We start from the raw sequence: 12,800 nt of genomic DNA, 5'->3' as shown, positions 1-12,800 counted from the left end.
TTCAGCAGCAATTTTCCAATTTTTCACAAAATTTTCAAACTCACACTTTTTCAGGGACCAGTTCAGGTTTGAAGGGGATTTGAAGGGTCTTCATATTAGAAATACCCCATAAATGACCCCATTATAAAAACTGCACCCCCCAAAGTATTCAAAATGACATTCAGTAAATGTTTTAACCCTTTAGGTGTTTCACAGGAAAAGCAGCAAAGTGAAGGAGAAAATTCAAAATCTTCATTTTTTACACTCGCATGTTCTTGTAGACCCAATTACAAGGGGTAAAAGGAGAAAATGTATACTTGTATGTGTAACCCAATTTCTCTCGAGTAAGCACATACCTCATATGTCTATGTAAAGTGTTCGGTGGGCGCAGTAGAGGGCTCAGAAGCGAAGGAGCGACAAGGGGATTTTAGAGAGTACGTTTTTCTGAAATGGTTTTTGGGGGGCATGTCGCATTTAGGAAGCCCCTATGGTGCCAGAACAGCAAAAGAAAAAACACATGGCATACCATTTTGGAAACTAGACCCCTTGAGGAACATAACATGGAATAAAGTGAGCCTTAATACCCCACAGGTGTTTCCCGACTTTTGCATATGTAAAAAAAAAAATTTTTTTTTCACTAAAATGTTGGTTTTCCCCCAAATTTCACATTTTTTAAAGGGTTAATAGCAGAAAAGACCCCCAAAATTTGTAACCCCATCTCTTATGAGTATGGAGGTACCCCATAAGTGGACCTGATGTGCACCGCGGACGAACTACAATGCTCAGAAGAGAAGGAGTCATATTTGGCTTTTTGAGAGCAAATTTTGCTCGGGGGGGGGCATGTCGCATTTAGGAAGCCCCTATGGTGCCAGGACAGCAAAAAAAAAAAAAAAAAAAACACATGGCATACCATTTTGAAAACTAGACCCCTTGAGGAACGTAACAAGGGATAAAGTGAGCCTTAATACCCCACAGGTGTTTCACGACTTTTGCATATGTAAAAAAAATATATTTTTTTTCACTAAAATGTGGGTTTCCCCCCAAATTTCACATTTTTGCAAGGGTTAATAGCAGAAAAGACCCCCCTAAATGTGTAACCCCATCTCTTCTGAGTATGGAGGTACCCCATAAGTTGACCTGAAGTGCACTGCGGGCGAACTACAATGCTCAGAAGAGAAGGCGTCATATTTGGCTTTTTGAGAGCAAATTTTGCTCGGGGGGGCATGTCGCATTTAGGAAGCCCCTATGGTGCCAGGACAGCAAAAAAAAAAAAAAAAAACACATGGCATACCATTTTGGAAACTAGACCCCTCACAGAATTTAATGAGGGGTACAGTGAGCATTAGCATTTACCCCCCACTGGTGTCTGACAGATCTTTGGAACAGTGGGTTGTGCAAAATTTTTCATTTTCACGGACCACTGTTCCAAAGATCTGTCAGACACCTGTGGGGTGTAAATTCTCACAGCACCCCTTATTACATTCCGTGAGGGGTGCAGTTTCCAAAATGGGGTAACATGTGGGTGTGTTTTTTTTTTGCGTATGTCAGAACCGCTGTAACAATCAGCCACCCCTGTGCAAATCCCCTCAAATGTACATGGCGCACTCTCCCTTCTGGGCCTTGTTGTGCGCCCCCAGAGCACTTTGCGCCCACATATGGGGTATCTCCGTACTCGGGAGAAATTGCGTTACAAATTTTGGGGGGCGTTTTTCCCTTTTACCTCTTGTGAAAATTAAAAGTATAGGGCAACACCAGCATATTAGTGTAAAAATGTTTATTTTTTTACACTAACATGCTGGTGTATACCCCAACTGTTCCTTTTCATAAGGGATAAAAGGAGAAAAAGCCCCCCAAAATGTGTTAGGCAATTTCTCCCGAGTACGGTGATACCCCATATGTGACCCTATTCTGTTGCCTTGAAATACGACAGGGCTCCAAAGTGAGACCGCCATGCGCATTTGAGGCCTGAATTAGGGACTTGCATAGGGGTGGACATAGGGGTATTCTATGCCAGTGATTCCCAAACAGGGTGCCTCCAGCTGTTGTAAAACTCCCAGCATGCTTGGACAGTCAATTGCTGTCCAGAAATGCTAGGAGTTTTTGTTTTGCAACAGCTGGAGGCTCCATCTTAGAAACACTGCCGTACAATACGTTTTTCATTTTTATTGGGGAGGGGGTTGGTGGGGGGGCAGTGTACGTGTGTGTATATGTAGTGTTTTCCTCTTTATTTTATGTTAGTGTAATCCGCCATCAGTGTGAATGTAACCTAAAAACACTACACTACACTGAGTCTCCCGCTAGGAGTTTGAGCTGCGGCGGAAAATTTGCCGCAGCTCAAATTTGTAGCGGGGAACTCACTGTAATCTGCTGCCAGTGTCAATGTAGCCTGTACATTCACATGGGAGGGGGGGTCAAAACTACAACTCCCAGCATGCACTGACAGACCATGCATGCTGGGAGTTGTAGTTTTGCAACAGCTGGAGGCACACTGGTTGGAAAACCTTGAGTTAGGTTCTATGACCTAACTCAGTATTTTCCAACCAGTGTGCCTCCAGCTGTTGCAAAACTACAACTCCCAGCATGTACTGATTGCGGAAGGGCATGCTGGGAGATGTAGTTATGCAATGGCTGGAGGCACGCAAGTACAACTCCCAGCATGCCAAGACAGCCTTATGCTGTTCCTGAATGCTGGGAGTTGTAGTTTTGCAAGATTTAGAGGGAGTTCAGGTTGGAAATCACTGTCCAGTGGTCTCAAAACTGTGGCTCTCCAGATGTTGCAAAACTACAACTCTCAGCATGCCCAGACAGCAAACTGCTGTCTGGGCATGCTGAGAGTTGTAGTTTTGCAACATCTGGAGGGCTACAGTTTGAGACCACTTAGTGATCTACAACCTGAACCCCTCTAAATATTGCAAAACTACAAGTCCCAGCATGCCCACACAGCAAACAGCTGTTGTGGGCATGCTGGGAGTTGTAGTTTTGCAACATCTGGAGGGCCACGGTTTAGAGACCACTGTAAACTGTGACCCTCCGGATGTTGCTAGGCAACAACTCACCTAGCAGGACCCGGAAGTATTGCTGCCACCGCCGCACGTGGGGGAGGATCGCGCTCGGGGATCCGGGATCCAGGTAAGGGACCTTCGGCGCCGACCTTCCCTGGACAGTTCCCCCGTTTTGCCCGTACACCGATAGGTGGGCAAAGCGGGGGAACCGAACTTTAACCCCCCCTCCCCCGGTCTGCTATCGGTCGGTCGCTCGGCCGACCAATAGCAGGGATAGGAGGGGTGGCACCCCTGCCACCAAACTCCTATCCCTTCAGGGGGATCGAGGGTGTCTCGGACACCCCCGATCCCTCTTATTTTCCGGGTCACCAGTGACCCGTATGACCCGGAATCGCGCAGATCGCATGTCTGAATTGACCTGCGATTTGCGCGCATCGCGGTCATGGGGGGGTCTCAGGACCCCCCTCGGCGATGTGTCGGGATGCCTGCTGTTAGATAACAGCAGTCATCCCGGCCCGATCACCGCTACCGGTGACGCGGCGCTCCCGGAACCCTGCGACGTACATGTATGTCGCCGCGCGCCAAGTGACACTTCACGGCGCCGTACATATACGTCGCTCGTCGTGAAGGGGTTAAACATCAAATAATGGCTCAAATACAGTAGGGCAATGGACTTGCTAAAGACAAAGTCAGTCACAAGAAATGACATCACTGAAATAAGAATTATTATGTAACCCAATATACCTTTATATATCAATGGAAAACCTTCAAACAGACCAAGTTGCTCTAAGGATCTAAAAGATAGTTGTCACGCTCACACCCTATCGGTCCAGCAAAGACGCTAGAGTGTGATGGTGCAAGGTTAAAGCCGCCAGACCTCTGGGTATCCACTACTAGTCCCAGCAAGTCACCAAATTAACCCTTAGATAAACGTGTTTCCACCAGAGCTGCCTTCAGAAAGGTGAGCTCATATATTTAGAGATCAAAGACCAGAGCTGATTAATTAAACATTTAATCTGATAAAAGGTATCACAGTGCTGACTATATAAAAATACAGAAACAAATGACATACAGTTACAAAAATATATAAAAGAGTTTAGCAAGGCAAGTTCAGAAAACAAAAGATGAAGTTCTTACAGCATGATGATATAGCAGTCCATGAGTGAGTTCCAGCTGTTCTTAGGATGGTCTTGTCAGCTTGTTGCGCAGCCTTTAACAACCTGAGTCTAGCATTGTTAAAATATTATATATCTGCCTTTTTGGAGGGAGACTCCATTCCCCCCTCCCCTCTTCTCTCTTCCTGGCCCCTTATCTGTTTGATTATATGATGGGACCAGAGTGCATGACTTCAAAAAAGCCTTTGACTTCAAAGGAGATGTAAACAAACAGCCAGACCCCCCAATAAAATGCAATACACAAACCCTCAGTCTGAATGACCTCTCACCCCCAGGTCTTAGGTTATCCATCACACACAGTTATAATTTATAATACACACATAGGATTTTAATAATCAGGCCTTGGGCCTGACACCTCCCCCTTAAGATGGGGACAGAGAGATCTTGCCTGCCAGGCTGATAGATCTGTCTCCATTAACCATCTATTTCTTTTCTTGACACCACAGACCCTGCATTCCCAGGCAAAGATGGCACTGAAGGGGCCTAGAACCTGATTAAGCTGCCTCCTCTTTTCATCTGAGAGCTGTGGATTGATCTCCACATCCTGAAGGGATCCCTGGCTCTTAGCTTCCTCCACTAGATCAAGTAAGGGATCACCACCCAGCCCTTCCTCTGATGCACTACATACACAGAGTACCACCTCCTCAGGGTCATAGTATGCCTTCAACATATTAATGTGGTACTGTCTCTGCCTCTGACCTTTCTCATCAAGGGCTACTACATACGTGGTGGGTTCTAGGCACCGTAAAATGGTAAAGGGACCCTCCCAGGCCGCCTGCAACTTATTCTGCCTAATGGGGTTCAGGACCATTACCTTCTGTCCCACTTCATAAACCCGGTCCCTTGCATTGTGATTGTACCAGTACTTCTGCCTGGACTGTGCTGCTATGAGGTTGTCCTGTACCAGCCCAGTCAATGTCTGCATCCTGTCCCTGAATCTCAGAACATACTCCACCACAGAAGTCTCAGGGGCATGTAGCCCCCCTTCCCATTCTCCCATAACTAAATCTAGAGGTCCCCGCACTTTGCGACCATACAATAACTCAAAGGTTGAGAAACCTGTAGACTCTTGGGGTACCTCCCTGTAAGCAAATAACAGATGGGGTAAATACTTTTCCCAGTCTCTGCCCTCCGATTCTACAAATGTTTTTAACATTTGTTTCAAGGTGCCATTGAACCTCTCGCAGAGACCATTTGTTTGGGGATGGTAGGGGCTTGCTACCAAGTGCTGTACATTCACCTGTTTACAGAGGCTTTGCATGAGATTGGACATCAACTGGGTGCCCTGATCAGTGAGCATTTCTTTGGGGAACCCCACCCTGCAGAATATACTGATCAGTGCATCTGCCACCTTATCTGCCCGGACAGAGGATAAGGCAACAGCCTCTGGGTACCTGGTTGCATAATCCACCACAGTGAGAATAAATTGTTTCCCTGTGCTGCTGGGTATAGCTAGAGGTCCCACAATATCCACTGACACTCGTTGAAAGGGTACAGATATGACTGGTAGGGGAACTAGGGGAACACGAGTAACATCCCCAGACTTACTGGCAGACACGACAAGATCTACAATAATTGGTAACAGCAGTACCCATACCCGGCCAGTAGAAATTGTGTGCCTGGACCTGGACTTTGTCTTGGCCACTCCCAAATGTCCTGCCAGGGGGGTCTCATGGGCCAACCTCAGCAGCTCTTTCCTGTACTGCCTGGGAACCACTAACTGCCTTTCTCTCTCCTGGGCCCCTAGCATGCCTTTGGAAAGGGACTCCCAGTACAAGATATCATTTTCCCAATATACCCGATGCCCATCTGTGTCAACACCTGTATGTTCAGCACGTTGTCTCAGCCCTTCAAGGGAAGACTCACTGCGCAGAGCTTCCCGGAAATGCTCATTTCCCTCCCCCCATCTCATGGTATCCACTACTAGTCCCAGCAAGTCACCAAATTAACCCTTAGATAAACGTGTTTCCACCAGAGCTGCCTTCAGAAAGGTGAGCTCATATATTTAGAGATCAAAGACCAGAGCTGATTAATTAAACATTTAATCTGATAAAAGGTATCACAGTGCTGACTATATAAAAATACAGAAAAAAATTGACATACAGTTACAAAAATAAATAAAAGCGTTTAGCAAGGCAAGTTCAGAAAACAAAAGATGAAGTTCTTACAGCATGATGATATAGCAGTCCATGAGTGAGTTCCAGCTGTTCTTAGGATGGTCTTGTCAGCTTGTTGCACAGCCTTTAACAACCTGAGTCTAGCATTGTTAAAATATTATATATCTGCCTTTTTGGAGGGAGACTCCATTCCCCCCTCCTCTCTGATCCCACCAGGGGGTCTTCTCTCTTCCTGGCCCCTTATCTGTTTGATTATATGATGGGACCAGAGTGCATGACTTCAAAAAAGCCTTTGACTTCAAAGGAGATGTAAACAAATAGCCAGACCCCCCAATAAAATGCAATACACAAACCCTCAGTCTGAATGACCTCTCACCCCCAGGTCTTCGGTTATCCATCCCACACAGTTATAATTTATAATAAACATATAGGATTTTAATAATCAGGCCTTGGGCCTGACAATAGTAATAAAAATTAAACTATAAAATAACCAAGTGGGGCTGTTAAATACAATTGAATGGATAATTTAAAGACATACTTATAAACCTATATTGCATATAGGATTACTAAGAGATTATAAGTATTTATCCACGAAAAAACTTTTTTTTTATATATCAACTGGCTCCAGAAAGTTAAATAGATCTGTAAATTCTAAACCGCCCAGTTTAGAAGAGGTTTGCTATGGGGATTTGCATCTAAATTGGGCGGTCTCTGAGACACGTGTCATCAGAGAGCACTTAGACAAAAAAGAACAACCTTAACTTCAGAAGCTCATAAATACTGAAAAGATTAAGATTTTTTAATAGAAGTAATTTACAAATCTATTTAACTTTCTGGAGCCAGTTAATATATTAAAAAAAAAGTTTTTTCCTGGATAACCCCTTTAAACAATTATCTATGTAAATTTACATATTTTCATGCATATATTTCTGCATGCATCTCATCTATGCAACTTTGCATGTTTCCATGCTGCTGAGGATGGAATTAAAGACTCAATGGGAATAGTGGCATGTTACCTGATCAATGTTTTAAACACTTTCTTCTACATAAAGGTTAACAAGCCCTGAAGTGTTTGCCATTCTATGAACATATTGAACAATGGTTAAAAAAATAATAATACATGCTTAAATAGACCTATGGCCAAATAATAAAAAAATTCTATCATTAAATAGTTTAGTAAAACGAAAATAAAGAAACAGAAACAAATCCGCAAATCACCAATTTTTATTTTATTCTACTTGCTTCTCAGCATAATTTCAAAAACTAACAGGTTGTTAGTATACATTTGGATCAAAAAGAACAAGCCCACTCGCCACGTCAAGGCCACCTAATCAGAGTGGGTCCCTGACCTAACACTGGCGTAGCGCTGGGCAGCGACCACCACCTCTGCAACACTAAGCCCACAGGGGAATGACCCTGTGGCCAAGCAGCGCCACTGCTGTCTGACCAAGCCTCCGGCTCCAGGCCACACACCCCACAGACAAAGCATCACAGCAACAATGGCCACCACAGAGAACCACACCAGTGTGAACACCTACCATGTGCTCCCTGTCAGAGGGATGGGAGAATGCTAGGAGGAAACCCATATGCAGTCTCCTGCTGACTAAAAACGCCTGGGCTAAATGAGTTGAGAAGAGTGTTGGCTATGAAAGAGGGGACAGACTACAATTGTAAAACAAAAATAGAGAAACAGAAACATAGCCGCACATCCACAATTTGTATTTTGATCTACCGTATATACTCGAGTATAAGCCGAGTTTTTCAGCACGATTTTTCGTGCTGAAAACACCCCCCTCGGCTTATAATCGAGTGAACTCCCCCACCCGCAGTGGTCTTCAACCTGCGGACCTCCAGAGGTTTCAAAACTACAACTCCCAGCAAGCCCGGGCAGCCATCGGCTGTCCGGGCTTGCTGGGAGTTGTAGTTTTGAAACCTCCGGAGGTCCGCAGGTTGAAGACCACTGCGGCCTTCGACATCATCCAGCCCCCTCTCACCCCCCTTTAGTTCTGTATAGTACTCACCTCCGCTCGGCGCTGGTCCGGTCCTGCAGGACTGTCCGGTGAGGAGGTGGTCCGGTGGGATAGTGGTTCCGGGCTGCTATCTTCACCGGGGAGGCCTCTTCTAAGCGCTTCGGGCCCGGCCTCAGAATAGTCACGTTGCCTTGACAACGACGCAGAGGTGCGTTCATTGCCAACGTACTTCTGCGTTGTTGTCAAGGCAACGCCTCTATTCCGGGCCGGAAGCGCGGAGAAGAGGCGCCCTCGGTGAAGATAGCAGCCCGGAACCACTATCCCACCGGACCACCTCCTCACCGGACAGCCCTGCAGGACCGGACCAGCGCCGAGCGGAGGTGAGTACTCAGAACTAAAGGGGGTGAGAGGGGGCTGGATGATGTCGAAGGCCGCAGTGGTCTTCAACCTGCGGACCTCCGGAGGTTTCAAAACTACAACTCCCAGCAAGCCCGGACAGCCGATGGCTGCCCGGGCTTGCTGGGAGTTGTAGTTTTGAAACCTCTGGAGGTCCGCAGGTTGAAGACCACTGAGGGCGAATGATGAGAAGAGGATGATGAAGGGGGGGGGGTGGGATGATGACAAGGGGATAATGAAGGGGGGATGTGTGGGATGATAAGGGGATGATGAAGGGGGGATGTGCAGGATGATAAGGGGATGATGAAGGGGGGATGTGTGGGATGATGACAAGGGGATGATGAAGGGGGGATGTGTGGGATGATAAGGGGATGATGAAGGGGGGATGTGTGGGATGATAAGGGGATGATGAAGGGGGGATGTGTGGGATGATAAGGGGATGATGAAGGGGGGATGTGTGGGATGATAAGGGGATGATGAAGGGGGGATGTGTGGGATGATGACAAGGGGATGATGATGAGGATGTTAATGACGGGTCTGGATGATGACAGGGGGGGATGATGTATTTCCCACCCTAGGCTTATACTCGAGTCAATAACTTTTCCTGGGATTTTGGGTTGAAATTAGGGGTCTCGGCTTATACTCGGGTCGGCTTATACTCGAGTATATACGGTACTTCAAAATAAAAAGGACTCAGCATAAATTAAAAAACAAACAGGTTGTTAGTATACATTTTGATCAAAAAGTACAAACCCACTCGCCACATCTATTTTTGTTTTACATTAAATAGCTTAGGCTGTACTGATCACATGATTTATGTTTCTTGGATATGAGGGCTTATAGTTTATTTGACAATGTATTTTGCATGTAATTGTTCCATAGAGTTCCTTGAATTAAAGCAAGACAAGTATGTCTCACTATTTTGCAGCCCTGTTGTTTCTCAGCTATTTGCAGGTGGAGGCAATGCTGTACTTAAAGCGTAACCATCAGATCCAACAAAAACCTTTTTTTTTTTAATATATCACTCAGTACCTAATCCTGACCATGTACATATAATTTTTATGTGTCTAGCACCATTATTTTTTTTTTTTATTAAACTTTTAATTTAGCTCACTAGTCTGAATTCCTCTCAAATGGAGGGGGCGTGGCCTCACTGTGCAGGTCTCCTCCCCCTCCCTCAGTATGCTGTCTGCTCACATCTCCCCTAGCATTAGCAAAACTACAACTCCCAGCTTGTCCTCACTGACAGTAGCGGGACACCAGTTGACAGTGGGAGGATTTTTCCTCCAGCTGTGAGCCCTGTGCTCACAGCTGTCAATCAAGGAAGTGTGTCCATGACATAGGTGATGACGCATGGACACATCAGGACTAGTATGTGTCCAAGCAGGCAGGGGGGACAGTTGTTTGACAGGCTTTTTCAGTATGAAACACTGAAATATTTCTAATGAAAGCAATTGCAAAACCTATTGGTTTTGCATGCTTTACAACATATCAACATTTTTTGTATCTGACAGTGCCCATTTAAGGCTGTAGAATGAGAATGTTGAATGATAAAAATATATATATTTTTTTATTAATAACGGAAGTTGCACATAGAGAATGCAACTAAGTCATAGAAGTAAATAGTTTGTAAGTTATCTACCATAGATGCTCATTCATAGTTCAATGACTTTACTGATATTTACATGTTCTTATAATATAACATCATTTAATCACTGTCCAAGGTAGAATATAATGGGTATTTTGGGGTCAGCATTCACATTAGGTTTGTTCACACGTACAGTATCCTGCGCATATTCGATGTGCAGGATTTATAGCAGTGTTTAGTCACTTAGTTTACATTGAAATCTGCAGCATAAAATCTGCAGCTTCGAATCCTACACATTAAATATACGCAGGATACCCTGCTGTGCTCGTGTGTCCTGCATTGTCTGCTTGTAGCAGCAATCTGCTGCTACGAGCAGACACACTGGGATCCGCGAGTCACGCACACATGCGCAGTTTGCTCACAGACATTGCGTGCATTCTCTGCTTGCTCAGGGAGCAGAGGGAGTAGCCGCTATCCCTGTGCCTGCTTGTAGCGGCGGATTGCAGGACACAGGGCATGGCAGGTGGCTAACTCTAGGGACGGCCATCAGCGCATCCACAGCGTCAAATATGCTGCAGATGTGCTACGTGTGACCATAGAGTGAACAACATTGACTGATCTAGACACTATCTTATCCCAAAAATTACATGAAATCACAGAAAAGAGGCCATATTCACAACAAGGGTAGGTCAAAAAAACCTATTTCCAACATGTGTATGCCAAAATGCTATATGGGGAGGTGGCATAGGTGAAAAATACTGATAAACAGCTACTCCCAAGCCTACTATTCATTGGAGGGATAGTTACTTAGTACCTCTGGGATGCAGGATGCACATGTATGCCCTGCGCCTGCTCCTGGTCTATGAAGTGTGCTCAGGAGTGTGCATCATAGCAGGATTGTCCCAGCTGTTATATGCAGCCGAGACTCGTGGCTAATTCAGGACATCACGGATCAGAGTTATGTTCACCATGAACTCTTTATACGCCGCAATCAAAGCTGATTGCGACATCTAAAATGTAAAAAATCTGAATATGGCAGCTCAGTGGTGCTGATCGAGACACCTGCTGTGAAGTTGCGGGGCCCCGATCAGCTGAGAGTACAGGTGGAAGGTCCCTACCTGCCTTCATCCTGTCTGATCAGCTCTCCAGTGCTGCAGAGCATCATGGCAGCCTGGAGTAATGGAGCGCTGATAACATTGATCAATGTTATGCTATTGTACAGCACTGACCAGTGTATGCAATCTAAAGATTGCATGTAATAGTCCCCTATGTGAGCTAAAAGGTAGTGAAAAAAAAGGTTAAAAAATGTTAATAAATGTAAATAAGCCCCTTTTCTAATAAAAGTTTGAATTACCCCCGTTTCCCATTAAACCCTTAAGGACTCTGGGTTTTCCCGTTTTTGCACTTTCGTTTTTTCCTCCTCACTTTTTAAAAATCATAACCCTTTCAATTTTGCACCTACAGACCCATATGATGGCTTGTTCTTTGTGCTACCAATTGTACTTTGGAATGACATCAGTCATTTTACCCAAAAATCTACGATGAAACAATAAAAAAAAATGCCCTTTTCGGTAAAAATAACACCTTATTTTTATTCTATAGGTCAATATGATTAAAATGATACTCAACTTATATAGGTTTGATTTTGTTTTACTTCTGGTGATAACTGTTTGCATGAAAATTAGTATGTTTAAAAATGTCCTTTTCTGGCCCCTATAACTTTTTTATTTTTCCGCATACAGGGTGGTATGAGGACAAATTTTTTGCACTGTGATCTGAAGTTTTTATTTTGATGGGACTTTTTGATTGCTCCTTATACATTTTTTTTATGGTACACAAAGTAACCAAAAATACACAGTTTTGAACTTTAGATTTTTTTTATGAGTACACCATTGACCATGCGGTTTAATTAACATTATATTTTTATATTTCGGACATTTACGCACGCGACGATACCACATTTGTTTATATTTATTTTTGTTTCCATTTTTTTTAAATGCTAAAATGGGGGTGATTCAAACTTTTATTAGGGAAAGGGTTAAATCACATTTATTAACTTTTCCCCCATTTTTTAACACATTTATAGCCCCCATAGGGGACTATAACATGCAATCTTCTGATTGCATATACTGTTCAATGCTATGCCATTGTTATATGTGCTCAATTGCTCCAGCCTGTATCTCAGTCATCAAGCAATCGAGCGACGATCGAACGCCGAGGAGGAAGGTAGGGACCCTCCTCGTGCTTCCTCAGCTGATCGGGACACCGGATATTACCGCGGTGATCCTAATCAGCCTGAATGAGCTGCCGGGAAGCATTTTTTTTTTCATTTTAGACGTGGCGATCAACTTTCATCGCCCCATCTAAGGGGTTAATACCAGGCATGTCCAGTAATAGCCGCGGGACCGACCCGCTATGATTCGGGGTAATTGTGTGACCCAGCGCTATAGCATGGAAGTGGGCGCAGGGCACAGGGTACAGGGCACAGGATACAAGTACGCCCTGCATCCTTAAGAGGTTAAAAAACAAAAAACAATGTAAACAAAAGTAAACATATGTGGTATCGCCACGTG

The sequence above is a fragment of the Hyla sarda genome, chromosome 5, assembly GCF_029499605.1.
Source record: "Hyla sarda isolate aHylSar1 chromosome 5, aHylSar1.hap1, whole genome shotgun sequence".
NCBI classification, from domain to species: domain Eukaryota; kingdom Metazoa; phylum Chordata; class Amphibia; order Anura; family Hylidae; genus Hyla; species Hyla sarda.
This window is presented reverse-complemented; position numbering follows the sequence as displayed.